Source organism: Perognathus longimembris, chromosome 14 (genome assembly GCF_023159225.1).
Source record: "Perognathus longimembris pacificus isolate PPM17 chromosome 14, ASM2315922v1, whole genome shotgun sequence".
NCBI lineage: Eukaryota > Metazoa > Chordata > Mammalia > Rodentia > Heteromyidae > Perognathus > Perognathus longimembris.
In genome coordinates this window covers 3,659,365-3,683,504 of record NC_063174.1, presented here as the reverse complement: position 1 = coordinate 3,683,504, position 24,140 = coordinate 3,659,365, and positions in this window count along the sequence as shown.

Below are 24,140 nucleotides of genomic sequence, written 5' to 3'. Positions count from 1 at the left end.
AAAAAGCCTATTTTTCTTATTGTGTTCTGGAATAATGTTTTGTTTTAGCATCACATATTACCATAATACATTAATATTATATATATTTAAATATTCTTGCTTTGGATGGTAAAATGAAGAAACCTTTAAGATATATTTAGAGAGTTTTTGCTCCTCCCTTTCTTTTTTTTTTCCTTTATTGTCAAAGTGAAGTACAAAGGAGTTACACTTTCATATGTAAGGCAGTGAGTACAATTCTTGCCAACTTGTTTTCTCCTCCCTCATTTTCCCCCGCCTCCCCCCTCCCCTCCCCATGAGTTTTACAGTTGTTTTATACCAAATGGATTTGTAATTATTGCTTTTGGAATCGTTTGTCTTTCTATCCTTTGTGTCTCGATTTTGGTATTCCCTTTCCCTTTCCTAGTTCTAATACACATGTATACAGTATCGAGGGTACTAAGGTCAGATACAGTGATAGCAGGGGTAAAACCATGGGAAGGGAATACGAGAGGGGAAAAAAAGAAAATAAAAGGTACAATAACCCAATAGCTATGCCCATATGAACACAAGATGATGCTAAGTGATATGAACTCCATGGTATGGAAGCAAGTGGTATATCATTGTTGTAATTATTTTTAACATGCCTTGTTCTTCCCTTTCTTAAGTTTTATCTTTATTGAAAGGTGATGAGTTGGGGGGGGGGGCGGTATTACAGTTACATAAGTAAGGCAATGAGTACATTTGGGTTTTTTGTGTTTTTTTTTTTTTTTTTTTTTTTTTTGCCAGTCCCGGGGCTTGGACTCAGGGTCTGAGCACTGTCCCTGGCTTCTTTTTGCTCAAGGCTAGCACTCTACCATTTGAGCCACAGCGCCCCTTCTGGCCGTTTTCTATATATGTGAGTTTCATGTCTATGAAGCAAGCACTCTGGCCACTAGGCCATATTCCCATCTGCTACATTTGTTTATAATCTTTGTTACCCCTTCCCTCATTATCTCTCACTTACTCCTACCTATTCTCCTCCTCCCCAAGTTGTAAAGTTCATATCACACAGTGTCAAGTGAGTATCAATGCTGCATTGTTTCATCCTTTGTCCTGCTATTTCTGTGATTCCCTTTCCCTTCCATATATGGAACAATCTTTTATATAAGACAGTGGTACAGAAAACTAAGAAAAATGGAAAAAAATAAAAATAACTACATGCAGCATATAATAACCTCCTGTTTCCATATATTAGAGTTCATGTTGATACCTTTCATTATATATGGTCCTATGCACACAGCAATTGAGTTATTGAGATTCCCCTATTAAGAATATCATAGGGCTGGGGATATAGCCTAGTGGCAAGAGTGCTTGCCTTGGATACACGAGGCCTGGGGTTCGATTCCCCAGCACCACATATACAGAAAATGGCCAGAAGCGGCGCTGTGGCTCAAGTGGCAGAGTGCTAGCCTTGAGCGGGAAGAAGCCAGGGACAGTGCTCAGGCCCTGAGTCCAAGGCCCAGGACTGGCCAAAAAAAAAAAAAAACAAAAAAAAAACAATATCATAGACATATGCTAGGTCTAACAAATGAGGGAAATCTTGCAACTCATTTTTGGGGGGTCTGGCTAACTTCACTTAATATAGTTTTTGCAAGTATTTCCGTATGCCCATTTTACTGGCAATATTACTCATCTCTATTCATTAATAGAGCTCATTTCTCTTTTAAATTAAAATCAGAAAGAAATGGAGATATACTTTAGTTCATTCAGAGACTAGCACCAAGTATTAAAAGGAATAACACTTAATTTTGCACTTTTTTTTCTTTTCTATTATTGTCAGGATGATGTACAGAGGGGTTATATTTGCATGTTTAAGGTAGTGAATACATATACATTCCTTGTCATACCTGTTATCCACTTCCTCATTTTTATCCCTCCTTCTCCCCCCTCAACACCCCCACTTGCTTTCCTCATTATTTTTTTAAACACCAAACCAAAAAAAAAATCCTATTCTTGATGTACATTTGCACTCTAGTCTACAATGCTTATGTCCTCTGTGACTATTAACTGTAATAGATTGGGTGATATATACATATCTCTTTCCTTTTGAATCTGTTCCTTCTTTTTCTCTCATTTCTTCCCTCCTCCTGCCCATTGAGTTGCGTAGTTTATTCTCATCAGTATCCATTGCAGCTGATGGGCCCTTTCTACTGTGTTTTGCTCCCATTTCCCATTCATTCTGTGCCCTCTCCCCAGCTTCTTTCAGATGTGCACGTGTACACTTTGTGTGAAGTAAAGGATATAGGCTTCTATAGCTTCTCTAAGATTGATTACAAAGAAGCCTTTGCTTCCTTATCTTTGGTGTTCTTTACAGCCTGGATGTTAAAGTATGTACAAATGAATTTATGTAGATATGAATTAGTGTTTGTGTTTCACTTTTGGGTGCCTTTCTACCAAGACTGATCCTTTTTACCCAGATGCCCCACTACAGATGAATGGGTCAAAAAATGTCATGCCCGTACACAATGGAATTCTACAAGGCAATTATAACTAATAAAATAATGTCATTCATAGGGAAATGGAGAGGGCTAGAACAAATAATGTTGAGTGAGACAAGCCCAGAACACACAGAACAATGGTGCATGGTCTCCCTGATATGTGAATGTTAAAAACAAATAACAAAGAGACATGACAAAGAAAGCAGGACCCAAGGTATCAATTCACAAAGAGACAAAAAAAAAAAATTAAACTTGCACTTTTAAGGGAGGAAAACGTAACTAGAAAAAATAACACTGGTGATAATAAAGCTATTTTAAAATTTGTCTTCCACAGCCAGATATAGATTCGTAATTCTGTTTCAAAATAACTGAGCCCCCCCACCAACAGAGCAGCGATTTGAAAATTTACAACTCTTTAGATGGAGCTGGAAGGAATTAAAGACTCCTTATCACTCACAGTCTTCAATACTCACCTTCTACTTGCTTTGATTTAAAGAGTTAATTTATCTTTGTGAAGGGAAATTTTCAATACAAAATCTGAAATTAATTAGAATTAGAGAGACAAGAGTAAAGTATTTTAAAATAACCATTTGGTTGAAAAGTGAACTCACTGTGGCCTTTACTAGAGTTATATGATATTTGAAAAAAAATGAGTAGAAAATTAAAAGAAAAATGTTCCACCATTTTTCTTGCAGTACATAGACACTATTATCCTCTGTTTCTCTATAACCAAGAGGCATTTAGTTCTTCCAATAGATATGAAGTGGAATCTTTTTGGAGATAACTTTCGAGTAGCACAATCAAAGGGAACCTAGCAGGTAGATAAATGGAGCAGTTGTCTGGAGCAAGAGGAGGGCACTGAACTTCGTCAGGGGAGACTTGAACTCAAGGTGACCCATGCTGAGGTAGTTATATCTGTAAGATTAAATTTCTCCACCATAAAGTGAAGATGATAATACAATAGGTTTTTGTACTGTTCTGTAAGGACTTAAATGAGAATGTTATAAGGCTCTTATCTTAAAATACTCACAACGGTATCTAGCATATGATTAGGACTCAGTACTATAAGAGGGGGAAAAGAGAGTGATCTCTTTCTCTCCTGAATGTCATGGTTGCTATCTGTATAACAAAGGACAGGTTAGTAAGAGAATCACAAAGAATTTATTTCCTCAAAGTTTAATATGTATAGGAACTTTCAAAGCTAAATCCTAAAACAATGAACAAATCTCCATGTTTTAGGCTTAGATTCAATGAAACATAGATACCATATAAAATTATGATATGAGTAAATGAATGTTATGAATGAAGGATGGGCTAAGGAAGGAAACCCAGATTCAGTTCTATTTCCTCTTCTGATGGGGAAGGATCTTTTCTGAAATAGGGTTTTTGTGATCTACTATTATTTAAGTTAGGTCAGATAATTTCTTTATGGCTATCTCCAAGAGAGAAAGGCAGGAGAAGATTAGAGTAATATATTTTAGAACTATGGATTTCTTTGGGGACAGGGTTCTGGTTTCTATGATGTGCCTTCAGGAAAAGAAATTCTGATTTCTATTGTTTACTTTGGTAAGAGAAAAGAGAGCAGAAGACAGTGAGACAAGAGAAGGTAAGAGAGAGACTTTGATTCTGGGAACTTCACATTGGGATATGATTTTCTCAACCTCCGAGTGATAATCACAAAACAGTTATGGCTTCTAGATATTAATAACCAAGTACTCTACATATACTAATCCACAATTCTCTGAGGCACATACTAAAATCTAGTTATATTTCTTCCAGACTTCTTCAAATGTTTATACATTCTCATATCCCATGAACACATTTTTTCTTTTACATACCTACCTCCATCTATTCTGCAGATATCTCAAGACTAGAAATTGTCTTTAACAATTATATTCTGTACCCTCCAGAATCTCACTTTTTCATAAAACAGCCACACACCAAAAAAGGATAGAATGCCAGAGGAAAAAGTCTAGTCTGGAAATCTGAAGACAAATGGGAGGAATGGTTAAGTTGACATAAACAGTGAGAGTTCATCAGCATCTTATTCTCCCAGATGTATGCAATGTGTCTAGGAAGGTAAAGTATAGAAAACAAATATTTCTATGAAAGAATGAGATGCTAATGAGTATCACAGAAGTATTCTTTCCGATCTAGACTTCATGCATAAATGGCAATAACAGAAAATACAGTGGAGAGCTTCTTATTTTATATGGATCATACTTATTGCCCAGACTAGATTATGAGCAGCAAAAAACAAAGTCACTGATCTCCAGCATTCATATGCTCTATCCTATGCAGAGTTATCAGATTATTGAATACACAATTTATTCTTGGAAAGAAAGAAAGATTGAGCACTATAAGGGTCATCTGCCTACCTATCTATGTTACCACATATCTGAAGACCACTTGCAAAGTCACAAGCAAACACATTTCCTTTATTTGTTCCAATTCTCAAGGAGCTCACAGCTAAACAATATGAAAATATATCGCCAAGGCTTTTTAGGAGCACAAAGAAAGGAATACTAACTCATAATACAGAGGCCTAGGATGGATTCTTAGAGAGAACAAGCCCTAGCATAGAAAACAGTACCCATGCGAAAACAGGTGAAACATTCTCCATAGAAAATCTCAGTCTGCATTAGCTCACTCTCTTAAATGAAGTTGTATCAGATGATGATCGAATGCAAAGCTGAGGAGCTATGGGACCACAGAGAGGCCCTTTGGCCACATTGAGGACAATAGCATTAAGGCCAGAGATGATAGTGCTGGATGAAATGTTTCAAGCAGAAACTTGCCTTAACCAGGTATTTTAGGTATCGAAAGATATCTACTGCAGAGTTTAGTACGTACAATGAAATTCTAAGTTCATATTATCACTGTAAATAAATATAAAAAGCTCATTAGTTGTGTAAAATAAGATACCTATCTAATCTTCAACTGAACTAACATACCCTTCTCACCCTAGAAGCTATTCCAAATTATTTTAAGGATGGGGATCAAAGGAGAGATGAATGAGGGACAGATATTGTAGGAGGTTTCCAGGCAATACTGACCAGCTGGTGAACAGAGGATAAGAGGATGAGCTTTTATTAATTATTCTTTTCAGTCCCGAGGCTTAAACTCAGGGTCTGGATGCTGTCCCTGAGGTGTTTTGTTTTTGTTTTTGTTTTTCTTCATAGTTAGCACTTTACCACTTGAGCCACTCTCCTGGACTTTCCTGTCTGACTGGATTCCAGTCACCATTCCTCAGATCTCAGCTCCTCCATATCTGGGATTATAGGCACGAGCCACTGATGGCTAGCTTGAAAATAAGGCTTCAGTGTACATAGTAGTAGAAACATTAAAAAAAATTAATGGCTTTTTTTCATTTTGGAGATTATTTGTACATAAAGGGAATATACAATGGGCATATAGAAATTTGTTCTAATATGTAAAGATTCAAAAATATGCAACCAGTAAAGATGTTACAAAAGAACATTGAGCTAACATGGAAAAATCTTTAATATGTACTACTTAATCTAAAAATCCAATATGATAATGTTTCAGATGATGGGATTTTAAGATCCTTTGTTGTTTTTCTCATAATCGGTCCCCTAAAGCCCATTATTTTATCCATAGATTCAACCAATTACGAATCCAAACATACTCAGAAAGAACCAGGTACTGGTGGCTCATGTCTGTGATTTTAGCTAATCAGGAGGCTGAGACCCTGGGATTGCAGTTCAAAGCCAGTTCTGACAGGAAAGTCCTCCAATTGACCACTAAAAACTAGAAGTAGAGCTGAGGTTCTAGTGGTAAAGTACTAACCTTGGACCAAGAGCCCCAGGACGAGCTCCCAGGCTGATTTCAAGCCGTAAAGCCAGCACATACACATGAAAAATACTGAGAAGGGAAGAATTTTGTTGTACAGAATTTTTGCTGTCCTTGTACTTTCAACAATACAGTATAATAACTATGAAAAATAATATTTTGATACTATTTCTAATATATCAAGTATAAGTAATATGGAGATTATTTAAATTATACATCCTGATATCATAGGTCACATGAAAATGCTTTGCCTTCAGAAATATTTGTTAATCTAATAATATGGAATTCTGAGGTTCCAAACCCAGACAGGGACAAAAAATAATCATATATTTATAAATTCTATGATAGACATAAATATTGTAGCCAAAGATTACTTATTCAAGTCAAAGGTTTTTCAACCAAGAGCTAACCTATAAACCCAACATTTTACAAAATGAAAATATACCTTTCTCAAATGTGTAACTTATGTGAGCATTTAAAACAATATTTATATTGAAATGAACTTCAGGAAATGGAAGGAAACAAAAGAAAGAAAATGTGCCTTTCTATTGTACAAATGAAGATAATTCAGTAAATTCCATAAGTTAAAAAAACTACTTCCCTTCCATAAAATGTGTAAGTGCCTTATATTCACAGATAGTTAAAGTTAAAGCCCATGTTTATTTTTTATTTTTTTCTGCTTACTATTTTACTATATTGGAGTAAAGGTTATTATATAATAACCACTGTATGGAAGACCCCTAACTCTTATATTTTGAGTAACCAAAAAATGAATGGAGTAACTCCATACAAAACCAACAAAACATCTAAAGAAATAGCAATTGGCTCAAGGAATGTACAATAAGCAAATCTTGAGGCATTTTTAATTTAAAATTTTAAAAATCTCATTTCTTGATATGGTTGATTTGGTTTAATTTGAGATCTTGTACAGGAATAAAGCTACAAATGCTAGCTCAGATCTAACTATATCTTTTGAGATGAGAACTATGCAAGCATAAGCTAAGTGTGCTTTGCATATATTCAGGTAATGTTTCTGAGCATATTACACCTACATATGCTATGCAAAATGTTGCAGAAGATTAAATTACCCTAGCCACATTTGGGAAGCGGCAGTATGTCTGTCATTGCATGTAAACATATGCAGATTTATGCAAAATATTCTCAACTATGTGTACCTAAAGTCCCAAACTCCCCACAGACATGCAAAGCCAGAAGGTTTTGTTTGTGTTCAAATTATTGGAAAACCTATAAATGGGACTAAAGAAATAGATATGCTTATGTTGTATTTTCAAATTTGGGGCATCTACATGGGTGTTTTCTTCTTTCTTTCTTTCTTTCTTTCTTTAAGTCATTTGTCCAAGGTTTGCAATTCATCTGTAACAATCTATATAGTAGGCTGAATGCATGCTCAAAATTTCCATTTGTTTCAGAAAGTCCTCCAGGATTGAAGGAAAGAGAGAGAGTTCATGCACCATTTTACATAATGAATTAGATTCATTCAGCACAAAGTCCCTCCCTGATGATGTTGGAGTTTTCTTAGCCATTAGAGGGTGATTGGAACAGTATACAGAATACTCTAATGCAGACTGTCAAGGTGAAATAATTTTCCTGCTTTGGTAGTTTGGTAGAGCTTAAAGAATTAAATCAGAGATTTGATAAAGCATGTAAGAATCACAAGAATGGTTCTGATGGTTCTAGGACTCAAATGGTATCAGTAACTATAAACAATATTGTACATACGTGTTAGGTTCTTTACAGTGGACAGTTTGTGAAAAAACATTGTGGAATCCTATGACTGGCCTTGAGAGTTCAGGGATAGAGGCCATGGACTCCATTCCTCACACGAATGAGTATCAACAATGAAAATCAATGACTATCCAGCGAATCTTTAAAATCAAATACTATAAATCACCAAGAGAGCATGTATCTCCCAAAGTATCTTCCAAATCATTTTTTTTTGTTTTGTTGATTGGATTTACAGGATAGTTTCAAAATGTAGCCCAGGCTAAATTCTTGATATTCTACCCATTTAGAGATGCACTGAACATTTCTTTTTGAACTTGGGCATTTACTTCTAAACCAACAATGTATGGAGACTGTAACAGGGTGATCTTTTCTGAACTCAGCCTTCAGGAACTGATGGCATCCACTCCCCAAATTTCTTGGAATGCTCATATTTGGAACCCGTTAAGTCAGATATTCCATAACAGAAGCAAGAAAAAGCAAAATTGTGGTCTTTGACCATGAACCCAAGCTGGACTGCTAAGCAATAGAGAGTACAAACTTGTCAGTGATGTGTGAGCTCTTTTGAAAGTGGATAGATAGTCCAGTGACCCAGAGATGTGGAGCAGAGAACATTTCCCACCAAGACTTGACAAATGTACAGACTCAGTCACTTTACCATTGAGGATGTCTTAAGGTTCTTCCACACACCGGGGTAGTTAACTAGTACAGAACAGTTTTTCTAGAGTGATCTTCCCGTGTAAGCTTTAAGTGTACTTATATTTGCTTACTTTGGTGCTGTTTGATGGACTGAACTGGACTCCTGCTTCAAGGATTGCTGACCCATTGTCCTTGTCTTGCAATGGTTATGAACAATAGAGTAGTTTCTAAAATGTTGCTCATACAAAAGAAAAGGGTCAAGGTATATGTCAAAGAATGTAAGCTCTATAATTACTGTATTATTTACTAAAGGCAGATCTATTGATTACTCAAGTTGTATCTATTTCCTCCTTGTCCAATTATTGATGAAAAGAGGAACTATGGCTCTGGCCATAGTACTTAACCAACTTCTGTTTGATTGAATGCATTCAGCAAATACATTACTACTGTACTGGGGAGAAGGGATATCATAATTTGTTTGTTTTTTGCATGTTGAAATTTCCTTTCCTTTAAGGTCATGTGGTGAAATGCAAATTCTCACTTCAAGAGAATATTGCTGTGACAACTTATTCATAATTTTAGACACCTGTCAGGTTCATAGGTAAGGTACTTAGGCAGAAAGACTCAGGAACACCTTCAAGTCTGTTATTCAAGAGCCTGTCCCAGACAGCTGGATTCTTTCTTTATTTTCTTTCTTTTTTCTTTTTTTGAAAGAAAGATCATCACTTACACAATTAAAATCTGAATATAAGTTGGTTTGCTTTCTCTTCTCCCATTTGATATGACAGCTAGCTCAACATTGATTTGGATAATAAGAGAAGTAATGTGGAGCTCCCATCTTTGAGAGACAGGTGCCAAACTATAGTATGCAATGGGATGCCACAATCATGGGAACAACATCGCATTTTCCTCTGCTGGCCGGTTTGACCTTGTCATTGTAAATGACCTGAATGAAATAAAACATACAGATCATTCAGTAGGAATGTTAGACCTTCCCTGTGCTGAAGACTTTTCTGGTAGTATTTTACAATGAAGAGGACATGAGGTTTTCATCCTACTGGAGGAGAACTTAGCACCTCACTGTTCAGTGTCCTTTCATCCACCGAGAATAAATCAACTTTGGGGGCATTCGCCTACTTTCAGAGACTGATGTAGGCAAAGAATGAACTAGAATCCAACACTTAAGGTTCCTTAAAACTGTTCATTATTATCTCCAAGTGAAGCTTGAATATTTACATTATCAAATTCTCAAGATGGTAACTTTACCTTCAGTTCCAATGATTGTTTATTAGCTACTGCTCTGTGCTGCTTTGAAAATCCACACTGTGGGTGACCATTGTCCTGGTCCAATTTGAATTGGTATCAGGATAATTCTGCAATCCCTTATGATCAATGTTCTATAGCTTTTATAGGCATCCTTCCTGTGCATAAATATTTCCTGATCTGCCTCCCTGCTCTACCCTGGAGGTCTATAACCATTTCCTAAAATGGCTTTAAAAAAGAAAAGTATTTCTTTCACCTCTATTAAAATGTGTCTGCTGCAGGAGATAGGAGGCTGGAGATGTTTTTGTCATCATTATTTTCTGCAATCTGTTATGTACATATACATGTCCTTAGCCCATAGATTCTGCCCTGTATATTAGCAGCTTCTTGACAATCCAGTGTAAAACAGACTTAATATTTTGTTGGAGTAAGGAAGCATAAAAACAATCCATTCTAATTATATGACTACATGCTGAGCACTTACTGTTTTTCGCCTTACTCGGGATTTATTCCTTCCTTTCCTTTTTCTTTTAGTGAACATGCACACACGGTGTTTTCATGTACGGATACCTTGACATAATAATAATCTCATATCAATCATTTTCCTAGTAACTGCTTTCTGTACCTAGCTGCTCTTATTGTCGAATAAATAATGTAAAAGAATGATGATTTAAATGAGTAGACCAACTGAATTGGAGTCCTCCTTTACAACTAAACTTATTGTACAGAATTTAGGATGCTTTTAGAACATGTGTAACAATGACAACAACTAAATGTCAGTCTTTGCTAGCCAGATTTTACTACATTGTAGTAGCTTCTGACCATGTTAAGCAGTTTTAGTTGAGGAGAGGAATCCGGAAGACAGGAGAGAACTAATATTTTGGCCTTCACATGTTTGGTACATCCCCTTACATCCATTACAAGTATTATTTCACTTTCTACTTACAATAGTACTACGAGGCAAGTATTATTTTTATCTTAAATATGAAGAAGCTGGAGATTACAAAATTTTCCCAAGTTCAATTAATTAGTAAGTTTAACACCTACAAATTATTTTGTCCAGAAAGGAAAACGTTCATTTAATTCTTGCCATTTTGAAGCCTGATCCATGTTTGTACTATTTTTATTAATCTCTTTTTTACTTTATTTCATTATCATTAAGTACTTCCACCCAAGAGTTTCATTTAGACATGCTAGTTTATAGTTGGTGTGTACAACACATCTTGATTGATGCCATGCATCGTTCTCACTATATTTTAAATAAAACCACAAGCAATCAATGAAAAACAATAAAGAATGAGCAAACGTTGCAGAATTTTCAAGAATTCAAATTTCAAAAGCAAAAACAGTTGTAAGACTTAGTGGAATGGCAAGCAATGAGATGAGACTCTAGGTTTGGGCAAAGGAAATAGCATGTTCTGGAAGGGGTAGACTCACAAGTAGCAAGGCCAGGTAAAGATGGCTCAGTGATGGTTTGAAACACATCTCAGCATGGACAGAGTTCTTGTCTCACCTTCAGCAAGCATTATCAAACTCATGTATCTTAGCATCATTTTCCATAGTGAGTACCTCTCACTTAAGACTAGTTTAATGCAAATAGAGGTTGTCTTTGAATTAGAAATCAACAGTTTATTATATAGAGTACTGATGGTATAAAAAGAGAAAATCTTAGGGCATATAAATTAATTGGAGTTTTAACCTTACATATCTTATGATTTGAATGGGCAAATACAAGTAATTTCAACATTGATAAACATTCTGGGGTTCTTACTGTGTCCTGCATTCAGTTTTTCTTTCTGTTTTAGTTTTGTGTGACCCTTTGTCTTGTACATAAGCTTATGTGATGTGCGGATGGGGAAGGGAATCACAGAAACAGCAGGACGAAAGATAAACTATTGCAACAATGATACTCTCTAGACTCTATGTTGGAAATGAACTTTACAATCTGGTGGAGGGGCAGTGGAGAGTGGGAAGTGGGAGAAAATGAAGGAAAGTTAATAGTGTTTAAAAAGAAATGTACTCATTACCTTACTTATGTAACTATAAGATCTCCCCATTCATCATCTTTACAATAAATTAAAACAATAAATAAAAGTTGGCATATTAAAGAAGTAAAACAAAATCCTGGACTGGTCACTTATTTTCTTAGATTTTGTAAACATAAGAAAAAAAGAATGTTATATTAAAAAGAAAATAGTGTCAAAAATGAGAAGTTAATTATTTCTAAATGGCAATATTCATCAGGTTTTCTAAAGCGTACTATATCTGATATTGGGTCTCATTTTGAAATTGTATTTGAAAAGCTCCAGTAATATTTTTTTAAATTAAAAATCTCAGTATTTTTGATATTCCTTTAAAGAAAAGCTACAAGAAACAAGTTTTCCTAGTCATTTTTCTGCAATAGAGAGTTGATAATAGTTGTCAAGAAGAAAATGAAGAACTAAGAACTTATACTCTGCAGCTGTTTTCTTATTCCCATGAAGGGAAATAAAATAAAGGATAGGTTGGCAAAGAAGTAAAGAGAATTTCTGCATGTGGACATAAACTTTCAAACCATTAGCATGTTGATAGAAACCTAGCAACTTTTGGTCTGCTGAATAATAAAGATGAAGAAGCATTAAATGTTTAAACAATTCTCCCCCAATAGACAAATAGTTAATGAAATTAATGAGTCAGAAGAAAGTAATCCTCTGTCAAAATAAATGCTTCTGCCCTATCTTTGTGCCAGTGACACTCAGAAACAAAGGAACTTATATTCCTTTCTAAATAAATAGTCTCATTTGAAATGACATTATCTTCAAAAGGTCACAAAGAGAGATAATTCTTCTTTTTCAAAGTGTCTAAATAATCATTTAAGTGTTGCTTTAATTCTGATTAATGGTTCAGGCCTGACCTCCCCTTTGATTGATCTTTCCACTGATTTCCTTAATTTTCTGGACTGTTAGAAGTTTTTGTTTGGAACTTTGCTTCCATCCTTCACATAACTTCTCAAACCTACACACTACCTAGTTCTCATTGTGATAACATTTCCCAGAATAGAAGATCCTTGATCCTGGACTCCCCTCATATCAAAATAGCGTCAGCATTCCTAAAGATTTAGCAGTCAAGCTTTATTACACAAAAAAAATAATCATTGAGTCTCACATTGTTTTTCCAGTCATGGTTGTGACCAAAATGTAATCATGACAGCTCCTCCTTCCGCCACCCACTCAGTTCAATTTCAGGACCACTTTTTATAATCTGGCTAGGCAATGATCCATTCTATTTTATCGTCCCTCCTGACATTTCGTTCTGCAAAAGCCCTATAGATCACATCCCAAATGTTGCAGATTCCAGAGAATGAATTCGCTCAGTGCTGAAGTGACCTTCACAAGGTCACACACATCCTGCTAGACAAGTGCATAATGCGATGCCGTTGCGAGTCGCTTTCGCTTCTCTTTTCAACCTGTTTGAACCTTTCATGGAGGATTTGCTCTCCGTGGATACAAGAAGCTAAAAAAAAATTAATGCTTTTGATCCAGATTAATTCACAAAACCATCAGGATGAAAAAAAAATGAGTCTAATATGTCATAATTTCTTTACTTTCTCAGGGTTTCTTTCTGGGAAAGAAATAAAAGGATCCATGAAGAAGAAGGAAGTCATATATACCAAGGGGTTACAATTCTAACATCATAGTTGTCTTGACCAACGTCACCACTTCCATTGGCTCTTCCCCATCTCTCCCAATTCTACCCAATCTCTCCAGATTGCTGGTTCCATGGTCACATGTGCGTACCGAACAGCATGACTGCTTTTGCCCACCCTTCCTCTTGCCATTTGCCTGCTCGCCCTCCCCTTGCCCCGAGTGTCCATTTCCTCATGGGCTGCACAAAATGATACCATATTTTTATGCTGCACATACTTTCCTGCCATTTTCTCTGTTCAAATGAAGGATTTTTTTTATAATGAAAATGGAGTCTTAGAGCCAAGATAATTCTGAATTCAATTTCTACAGATTATCCTAAGACTTCTGTTGTGTTTTTGATTCCCATTGTTCCGAATTTTTAAAAACCCCCCAGTACGTTTTGGATTTCTGCTTTTATACATTATCCGACTTGTGTGTATGCCTCTTATGTCAGTTACAAATTACATTCAAATAGGTTTTCCTATGGCATATGTATTTTACTAGAATAAGTTTCCCAACGTTGATTAATTTACTGCATTCAGTTACTACTAACATTCATTTTATGTAGTTGCAGAATGTTGTCAGTGAATATATACTTTCTCATACTACATAAATTTATTCTCCTCATGAACCTTAATCAGTTCTTCTATGTACCAGGTAATACCAGGTGGAACACAATTATAAGCAAAAGAAAGAATATATATATAGGCAATAAACTTATCTAAAAAGATGGTGACTTCAAGGTCAAATTTATATTGATATCAAAGAAACTGAAGCAGTACCTTTTAAGCTAAATCTGTAAATGTTGTACGGCCTGAACTGTATAAATATCTCATTCATAAGTCCATGGTAAGAGAAGAGAAAAGAAAAATAACATACATACAAAATAATACTAATAAGAATGGATAAGTATGTTCATCTTTAGGAATATTATGGAAAATGAAATGGAAATTAAGAATAGAGCACAGAAATAACAAAAAAGGGCTGGAAGATTAGATGAAATAAGGTTCTCAGAAATTACAATTATTATAGTAATGGATATTGAAAATCATAGCAATTTGGATCTGTTAAAAATTAGAAAGACTGTTCAGGGTTTTCAATATTTCAGTAGAAGAAATTAAAGGAAATGAGAGTGAGGAAAAGTAAGTAGGATAAAATCATCAAAAATATGATGATTTCCTTAACATGGTGAATAAGTATGTATCTCCAGATATAAAGAGTGGATGGGCTGCTTCTAGGATAAAATAGTGAAGTCTACCATCAAGTTGTTGTCATGTTGAATTTTTATCCTTTCAAGGATGATGAAAACATTTTAAAACTATTACAGTAGAAAAGTTTCCATCAAAGGGAGAGAAATATCTTCCTTGCAGAAATTCTCAATAACAGCAGTCATTGTATGACACCATCAAGATCTGAAAAGCCATTGATTGGCCCTAATAATTTGAAAGGAGCACTTCACAGGTTTGCAGGTAGCTCATTAATGAAATAATTAGAATAATAAAATATCTTTTACTTAAATATGTAAAAATTTTAAGAAATGTGTGGCCTATTTTTCCTTTTCAAAGAGCTGTTAGAAGATATGATCCAAGGGCTGGGGATATAGCCTAGTGGCAAGAGTGCCTGCCTCGGATACACGAGGCCCTAGGTTCGATTCCCCAGCACCACATATACAGAAAACGGCCAGAAGCGGCGCTGTGGCTCAAGTGGCAGAGTGCTAGCCTTGAGCGGGAAGAAGCCAGGGACAGTGCTCAGGCCCTGAGTCCAAGGCCCAGGACTGGCCAAAAAAAAGAAGATATGATCCAAAATGAACTAAAAAATAAACTGAAAAAAATAAGAAACAAGACAATAACATGGAAGAAAGTTTTCAGAAAGATAGAAGACCTCAAACACAGCAGAGTTAGAGACACAGTCAACTTAAAAAGCCAATGGCCCAGGCTGACAAGATAAAAAATTGTCTTCAAGCAAGAGAAAAGCAGTGGAAATGAACATTCACAATGAGATAAAGCTTTAAAAATTTAATGTTGATTAATGGTGTCTGAAAAGAAGTGCACAGAAAACAAAGGGGGAAATGAGGCAATTTGCCAATTTCAGGGCAAAAAAAAGTGATACAGGTAATATAACTGTAAAACTACCTTAAATTTTTGTTTAAAACAATTTGCTTAGTAAGAAGTAATATTTATATTGTCATATAGTATAAAGACTCACAATGGTAAAAAAAATGTTTTAATAGAAGATTTTATAGGATATTGATGGAAATTAGATAGGGATCTACAAATGTAAAATCCATAGGGGGGAAAAAATCAATCAACAGTGAATAAAGTATTTCCTTTAGGACTATTGCCATGTGTCTATTATTTTGAACAATAGAGATGAATAAGCAAAGACAAGAATGTAAAAACAATGTCATAAACTACTGAGTTGCAACATTAAAGGAGGGTCAGAGAATCGCTGTTGTTATATAAACCTTTGTGCAGCTTAGGTTTTAAAACTGATGGTAATTTAGCTTTAAAATGACCATTCCATTGATCAAATTAAAACTAACAACTTGTTAATAATATCACAACAGTAAATATTATATATTTGCATTCTGACCTAAACCTTGAAGCCACAAAAAGATTTAAGAGGGAAACCAAAGTCACACAATCTATCAGCTTAAAGATAATGATTATTTCCCATAAAACATTTCACATGTGTTTAAACTTAATTAGTACTAATTTCAATAGGAGGAAAACAATGTATTCCCATCATGCCTAACTTTCTAATCATAATTAAGACAATAAATATTGCTATATTACTTAATACAGATAACAGAAGGCAGCTGTTACAATATCAGTACTATGAATTTAAGCTGACTAAAACATTTTGAGAATATAAATATGTACATTATGTATGTATGCATGTCTATTAAACAAATAACGAAGAATATTGTTTTAAATGAGCTATAAAGGCATAGCAAGTCCAGGAGCGATGCCTCGTTCTCCGTTGATGAAGAAGAGTGCATTTGCCAGCGGGCTGCTGCCACCACAGAGTTGCAGGGGAAAATCCCCGAGTCAGATGGAGGCCAAGGCGGGTGAAGCAGAGACCCGTAAGACATGAGGAGCAGGACAGTTGGCAAAAACAAACAAACAAGCAAACAAACAAACAAAAAGTCTTCCCTCTGGAGATTGAAAACTAAACTTTGGCATTCTCTTCTCTTTGACTTGGTATGATATTGAAGAGGTTTTTTAAAATAACTGATTAATTTGAAAATTGACAAATAAAAATTGTGTTTATCTTCTCTCTCTTTGACATGTCCCCACTGTGAAATGACTCTGTAGTTTGCCTATGAGTTACCTCAGATACATAACATTTTTGTGGTGGCAACACTAAATGGTTTTGCTAGCAGTTCCCAAGTATATGATGTAACTACGACTAACTTCTATCTTTTCACTTATTTCTCTACATTCAAGAAGCCTAGCCATTACAGTTCCAAGGGATAAAGTTACAGGTTGGGATTTACCCTTAGTAGGTACTCTCTGGTTATTTTGTTAGGTCCAGTATCTCATGTCAAAGGTTATAAGAGCTTCATCCAGGATATGAAGGGTAGGGAGGTAATGAGCAGTTTGATTGTATGGACACAAACCAAAAAGAGGCTGGATTAGATTTTCTGTATATTGAAGTAGGCGCATGCCTATAATCAAGACACTGATACCTGCGAATTATAGTTTAAACCCAGCTTTGGCAGAAAAGTCTGTGATACTCCTTTTGTTTTTTTCTTTTGAATATTTTAAAATGTATTGTCAAGGTGGTGTTCAGAAGGGTTGCTGTTAGGCAGTGAGTACACTGCTAAGGGATAGCGCCCAGTGCCTGTGTTCACCATTGGAGGTGTTTTGTGTGTGTGTGTGTGTGTGTGTGTGTGTGTGTGTGCACGTGTGAGTACCATCCTGTCTCTGAGCATTTATGCTCGTTTAGTGCTATTCCACTTGAGCCACAGGTCCACTTCCAGATTTTTCGTAGTTTATCCATGATAGGAGTCTCACAGAATTACCTGTCCCCACGGGCCTCAAACCTCGGTCCTCAAATCTCAGCCTCCTGGGTTACTAGGATTACAGGCATGAGTCACCAGAACCCTGCTCCTTTGGAGTTTTATATTATACAATTGCAATGAGAGGCAATTGAAAGCTAAATTTCAGATTTCGAGAGTTTTCATACTTTTCTCTGGAGTCATTGAAGTTTCAAATTTTGGACCTTTGGCATAGTTGACGGCTCCATTCCCCCAACCCTCTTTACATACATACATACATACATACATGCATACATACATACATGCATACATACATACATGCATACATACATACATACATGCATGCATACACAGAAAAATAATGGAAAAAATACTTGAGAGCATAAAACGGTGGAGACATTTACTCATACCTAACAGACATGCAAGCCTAATGACATAGAAAAAAATCTGACAGAGGCACTTAGAGGATTGCAACTTGATATGAACACAAGTTTCCATTAGCAACATCATGTTATCTAGTTTTATACACAATTATCTACATTTCCCAGTGTTAAAGACTTTGAAAACAAAATATGAATTATGACTAAAACTTGCAGGTCTCTTATTGAATCTCAAAGGACATAGAACTTCTAGCTTAAAAATGGGATGAAATATTTTCCTCTCTCTATCTCTGCCCACCCTCTTTTCCACCCCCTGGATTTCAGGGAGTGATTGGACCTGCCAGTGTTAAGTAATGGAAGTTTCTCTCTTTGAAGGATCCCGGATGAGGTATGCTGAATAGCATAAAACACCACGTCATCAGGCTATTAGATCTGCATACCTGAGGCACCCCAGCCAATGGGCGCAGTAGTTAGCTGACATGAAGCTACAGGGCTCTGGAAAGCAGCTGCATTAGAACAAATACAAAACACTGTGTGCTTCAGTAAATGTGCAAGCGCATGTGTACATTGCATCTAAACAAAATAGGCAAGATCATATGGAATTTCATGACAAAAATTCTCCAACCCTGATGTCCTACCTCCCAGATGAATGCACTTGCTACTGGAATCCACAGCTCCCGCATCTGTGGATTCAACCAAACTCCCACTGAAAATATTGAGGCCTGTTCTATACAGCCCGGTATTGTCTGGGCCCATTTTCTATTGATGTTTTAAAAAATGTCTGAGGTTGAGGCTTACTCATTTTTAGAGTTTAGGAGGGTGAAAGGTCCAGGACTGAGTGGTCACACTGTAACGTCCTAACAAGGGCATGATTGTAGAAAAAAGAAGGTATTTGGTACAGGTGGGAAAGGACCATGCACATGAAGGCAAGGCAGCAGAAAATTGAGGTTGTTAACTCTCTTTATAAAGACACTACACTGCCCTTAGGAAAAAGCCCACTCTGGTGGGAACTGCACCAATCCCCTTCACGAGGGTGAATATTTATTATCCCAAACACTTGTGAAAGGATATACCATCTAACGGCACACTGGAAATTAAACTTAATATGCGTTTTAGTGTTCACAAGCCATATTCAAAACTGTTGCAGTACTGAATATATATTGTCTTCTCAATTTCCTTGTGTAATACACTGTAGCAATGCTTTGCAATCTATTTACATCATATTAGGTATTGTATGGAATATAATAACCATTCAGGGTACATAAAAGTGTCTGTTGAGGTTACATGTAAATCCTATCCTTGCACATCCTTGGATTTTGGCATTTGTGGGAGTCTCTGAACCTATCCACAACTATATTCTTCATGAGGAGATGATTTTATGCCTCAGTCAGAGCATCTGATTTCAACACGCACATGATCATGTGTTCAACAGAGAACAGAGCAGGGCCATGTTCTTTGGAATTGCTCTATGATATCAGTACACCATCCTTTCCCACAAAAGAGTAAAATCAGATTAAATACTGGTTAGCTAGACTCAGTGTATTCATGGTTAAGAGAATAACATCTACATTTTAATCCTAGAAGCCTACTTACTCCATAGATGAGATCAGTACTTATATTTTTTAACTCTGCATTTTGTGTTTTTTCTTTTAAATGTGCAGTTTGATTATAAGAATAAGAAGAATGGGGCTGGGAATGTGGCTTAGTGGTAGAGTGTTTGCCTTGCATGCATGAAGCCCTGGGTTCGATTCCTCAGCAGCACATAAGACCGGGGGGAGGGAGGGGGGAGAAAGAATAAGAAGAATGAAACATGTAAACAATTGCATCTTCCTGCACATAAGGCACTAAGTAAATATTAATGCCATGATCATCACATTCACTCTAGTGAACTGACAATGACAAGCCCTCTTTGTTGCACTAATATTACCTTGCTACAGCAAGCAGTTTTTTTTTCTCTTGAAGGAAACTGACATTTTAAAGTCATAATTTGGGGTACTACGTGTTGAACCCCTCAGTAGATGATGTGTGTCCTAGACGTGCCGAGGTGTGGTGTATTGTAAATAATTCTCTTGCCTGTATCTCTCCTGAATTTTCGTAGCATGGTAAAGGTAATAATGTGTAACTGATGGAATTTCAAATAAAGCATTATTAAAATATTTGTTCAGTGACCTTTTAGCTCCTGTTTGTTTGTTTTGTCCTTTTTGCTGTAAAAGTTCTAGAGCAACTTCAATCCATCTAAAACATTCCCTTTAGTTTTACTCATAAGATCCTTTTAATTGATTCAGGACTCTTGTTTTATTTTCTGTTTGGAACTAAGAACATGCAGCACATGGTAAAAAAAAAAAAAATTGAAACCTATCTAGGGGATTCTACAGGCTCTGAGGATGGCATGGTAGTGAGTGGATCTCTCATTAAAAAGGAAAGAGAACATTAATCAGCTTCTCATGGAATATGAATTACAATCAGTGCTTTGGAAAATCTTTTGTATTTCACCACCTAGAAGGGTACCATATGTTAAATCCTTCTTTGGTGCTAAAGGATGCGTTTGACTGAGTAGGATGCTACATCTGTCCGTGGTATTTCATTGCTGGAAACTGGGAGTGCGGAGACAGTCTACAAACTTATTTGCATATTTACGATATTCTAAGGCTATAATTTACAGTCTGGGACATTTTCGAAGGAAACATCAAAGGAGAAGAGAAGCAAGAAAGCATATTTTGGAAGGATACAATGCTTTAAAAACCAAGAAAAGCATGTAACTGTAAACCCTCTGTACATCACTTTGACAATAAAAAATTTTAAAAAGGAAGGTACTTTATTCATGATCCATGGGTTACGGGTGACTCAGGACATTCTCACAATAATAGTCTGTTTCCCCAAAATGAAAATTCCAGGGTATCTCAGAGAAGTGCAAGATCTACGTTGTGTCAAGTTGGTAGGAGTTAGTGGGTGCTGCTAAGTCTATTACATACACGAATGTTACTGATTTTATCTTTGTGATGTAGAAAATTAAAAGTTATTTGGGAGTGGGAATGTAACTTAGCAGTAAAGTGCTTGCCTAGCATGCACAAAGCCCTGGGTTCAAGTCCTCAGTGCCACATAAAAAGAACAAGCCAGAAGTGGCGCTGTGGCTCAAGTGGTAGACTGCTAGCCTTGAGCAAAAAGAAGCCAGGAACAGTGCTCAGGGCCTGAGTCCAAGCCCCAAGACTGTCAAGAAAATATTAAAAGCCTCTAAGCAAGGAATTCTTCCTTAGAATATATTGATAAGAATTACCCATTTTATAAATTCTTATTTGCTGAAAAGATATTTGCAGAAATAACAAAATATGCTTTAGTTCTAAGTTAGTGTCACCTGTGAATTCACCTTTTCCTGATCAAAGGAATAAACAGGCATAACATTAATTAATTTCTGAATACAAGAGGGCAATGAATAGGGAACCATCTCAAAAAAAGCAGACCTAAAAGAAGACAAGGGATTTGGTTTCATAAATAAGAACCCCCAAAGCTAAAACTCAGTAATGACTGTATGGTCAGAGGTAGAATGAGCTTCTAGAGCTGAAAACAGAGTGACTGACAGCGTATTTCAATGCATTTCTTTACAAATACTTGGACATAATACATTAAAAGTCAGCAAACAGAAAGTGAATGACCAAGTTTAAACAGAAAATGAGAAAAAAATATAGGTTTTTAAAGATGGAAAGAAATCACCAATTCAAACATCAAGTATATAGATGGCATTATAGTTTACATGAAAGTTTGTATCTAAAAGACATAAGCACTTTATAGGAATAAAACTTGTTCTTTTTTTTAAAAAAGTTTATCTTTATTGTAAAGGTGATGAGCAGGAGGGTTACAGTTACATCCACAAAGTAATGATTACATTTGTTTTTAAAGAAGTTTACACCATCCTTCATTTTCTCCTGCTTATCGTTACCTACTCCCCATCTCCCCAAGTTACTAGGTTGATATCCAACCTATTGTTAAGTGAGTGTCATTGTTGTCTTAGTTCATCTTTGACCTGCTGTTTCTGTGATTCCCTTTCTCTTTCCTTGGTCAAATAATCTTATACACAAGACATAATACACAGAAAATTAAAAGAGATGAAAGAAATAAAAGACTAAGAATAAAAAATTAAATAAAAGATACTGCATACAGTAGAGAATAAGAACCTCTTGTTTCCATATCTTGGAGTTCATGTTGGTACACCTGACACCAGTTAGAATGGCCATTATCAAGAAATCTAACAACAACAGATGCTGACTGGGATGTGGCCAAAAGGGAACTCTACTACACTGTTGGTGGGAACGCCAACTGGTACAATGACTCTGGAAAGCAATATGGCATTTCTCAAAAAACTAAATACAGCTCCTCCATGAACCAGCAATCCCACTCCTGGGAATTTACCCAAAGGACCACAAACAAGGCCACACTAAAGTTGTCAGCACACCCATGTTCACTGTAGTATTATTTGCCATAGCAAAGATATGGAACCAAACTAGATGCCTCTGAGTGGATGAATGGATCAAGAAGATGTGGTATATGTTCTATGCCTCCATCAGAAAGAATGACATTGCCCCATTCATAAGGAAATGGACAGACATGGAAAAATATATATTAAGTGAAGTAAGCTAAACAAACCGAAAGAAAAGAAGGTTGCATGGTTTCCCTGATATGTAAGAACAAGAATATGTCTATGAAATTCTTAACAAGGGAACTCAACAACCCAATTGCTTAATACATAGGACCATATATAATGAAGTGTACCAAAGAAAAAAAATTTTCAATTTACTTGCTTGATTTTACCAAACTGCAAAGGGGAATATTAGTGATCACTTACACCTGCATTGGTTCATCAACAGTTATATGTACTGAAGTAAAAATATCCTAGATGTCCAAGTCCCTGTTAGGTGCTTCTATGACCTTACTGAGCAAGTTCTCCTCAGCACAACGTTGCCTGAAGCACTCAATATTCTGATTATGGAACCAACAAAGTTATAACTTGCAATAATGATGGCTTCAGAGAAGATTTTGAGAAATTTGCTAAAACTATATATATACATATATATATACATATATACAAATATACAAATATACAAATATATGTATATATATATGTTAAAAATAGCTGGTTGCTAGAGGTTAACACCATGGCTCTTTTTGATACTGCTGTGCTGTGATTTCCTGCCTATATTCCTGAACAGTTCCAATTTGATGAAAATTCAATTATAACTTTTCCACCAAATATAAGACCCTTAAAATATTTCCATGTGCCTTATAAAAATTACTGGGTCACAAGATTTAGATGCTCTGTCCTACATGCACTATCTCCTTTAATCTTTGTAGGAACCCTGTGAAGAAGGAGTCATTGCTCTTTAACCTAAAAGAAAAATGACAGTAAATATTCAGGGGCAGGATGCTTACAAAAATTACTTTGCTACATTGTCTTTATTTCTTTAATATTGAACTAAATTTTTATGTATTTAGATAGTCCAATATACCTAGATAGTTGTTCTGTTTTAGTAAATTTTTATTGTCTTTAAGTAGCTGAACAAATGAAGTAACATTCAACAAAACAGTTTATTAATACAACATGTTTTGACCAATGGCACCCCATTCAACAATTTCCCCATCCCTCCAACTTCATTCCTTCCCTCAATTTTCTTAATTTTGTAGGATATACATTGAATTTTAATGACTGCATTCACCCACCTTCACATTTCTTTATTCCTTTGCCCAGTCCTTTGACCTCTGCCCCTTGCAAGTACCTACTTCCCAATGTTTAGTTTGTTGGACTCTGAGTTTGCCTTTCTAAGGAATAACACTCCTTGAGTTCTTCCCAGAAATTACAATATTTCAGTTAATCTTACACACACTTGGATAAGTCCTGAATTTTTTACTTGTAGATTATAAGATGTAGGTTCTACATATAAGATAAATCATGCATCCTTTGTTTCTCTGAGAATAAGTTACTTTAATGTGATTTTCTTCAGGTTCTTCCATTTCTTTGCAAATGATGCAATGTCATCCTTTCTAATGCATGAGTACAATTCCATTGTATATGTGTATATATGTGTGTGTGTGTGTGTGTGTGTGTATATATATATACATATATACATATATCACATTTTCTTCATCCATTCATCCATTGAGGGGTACCTGGACTGATCCTATACTTTGT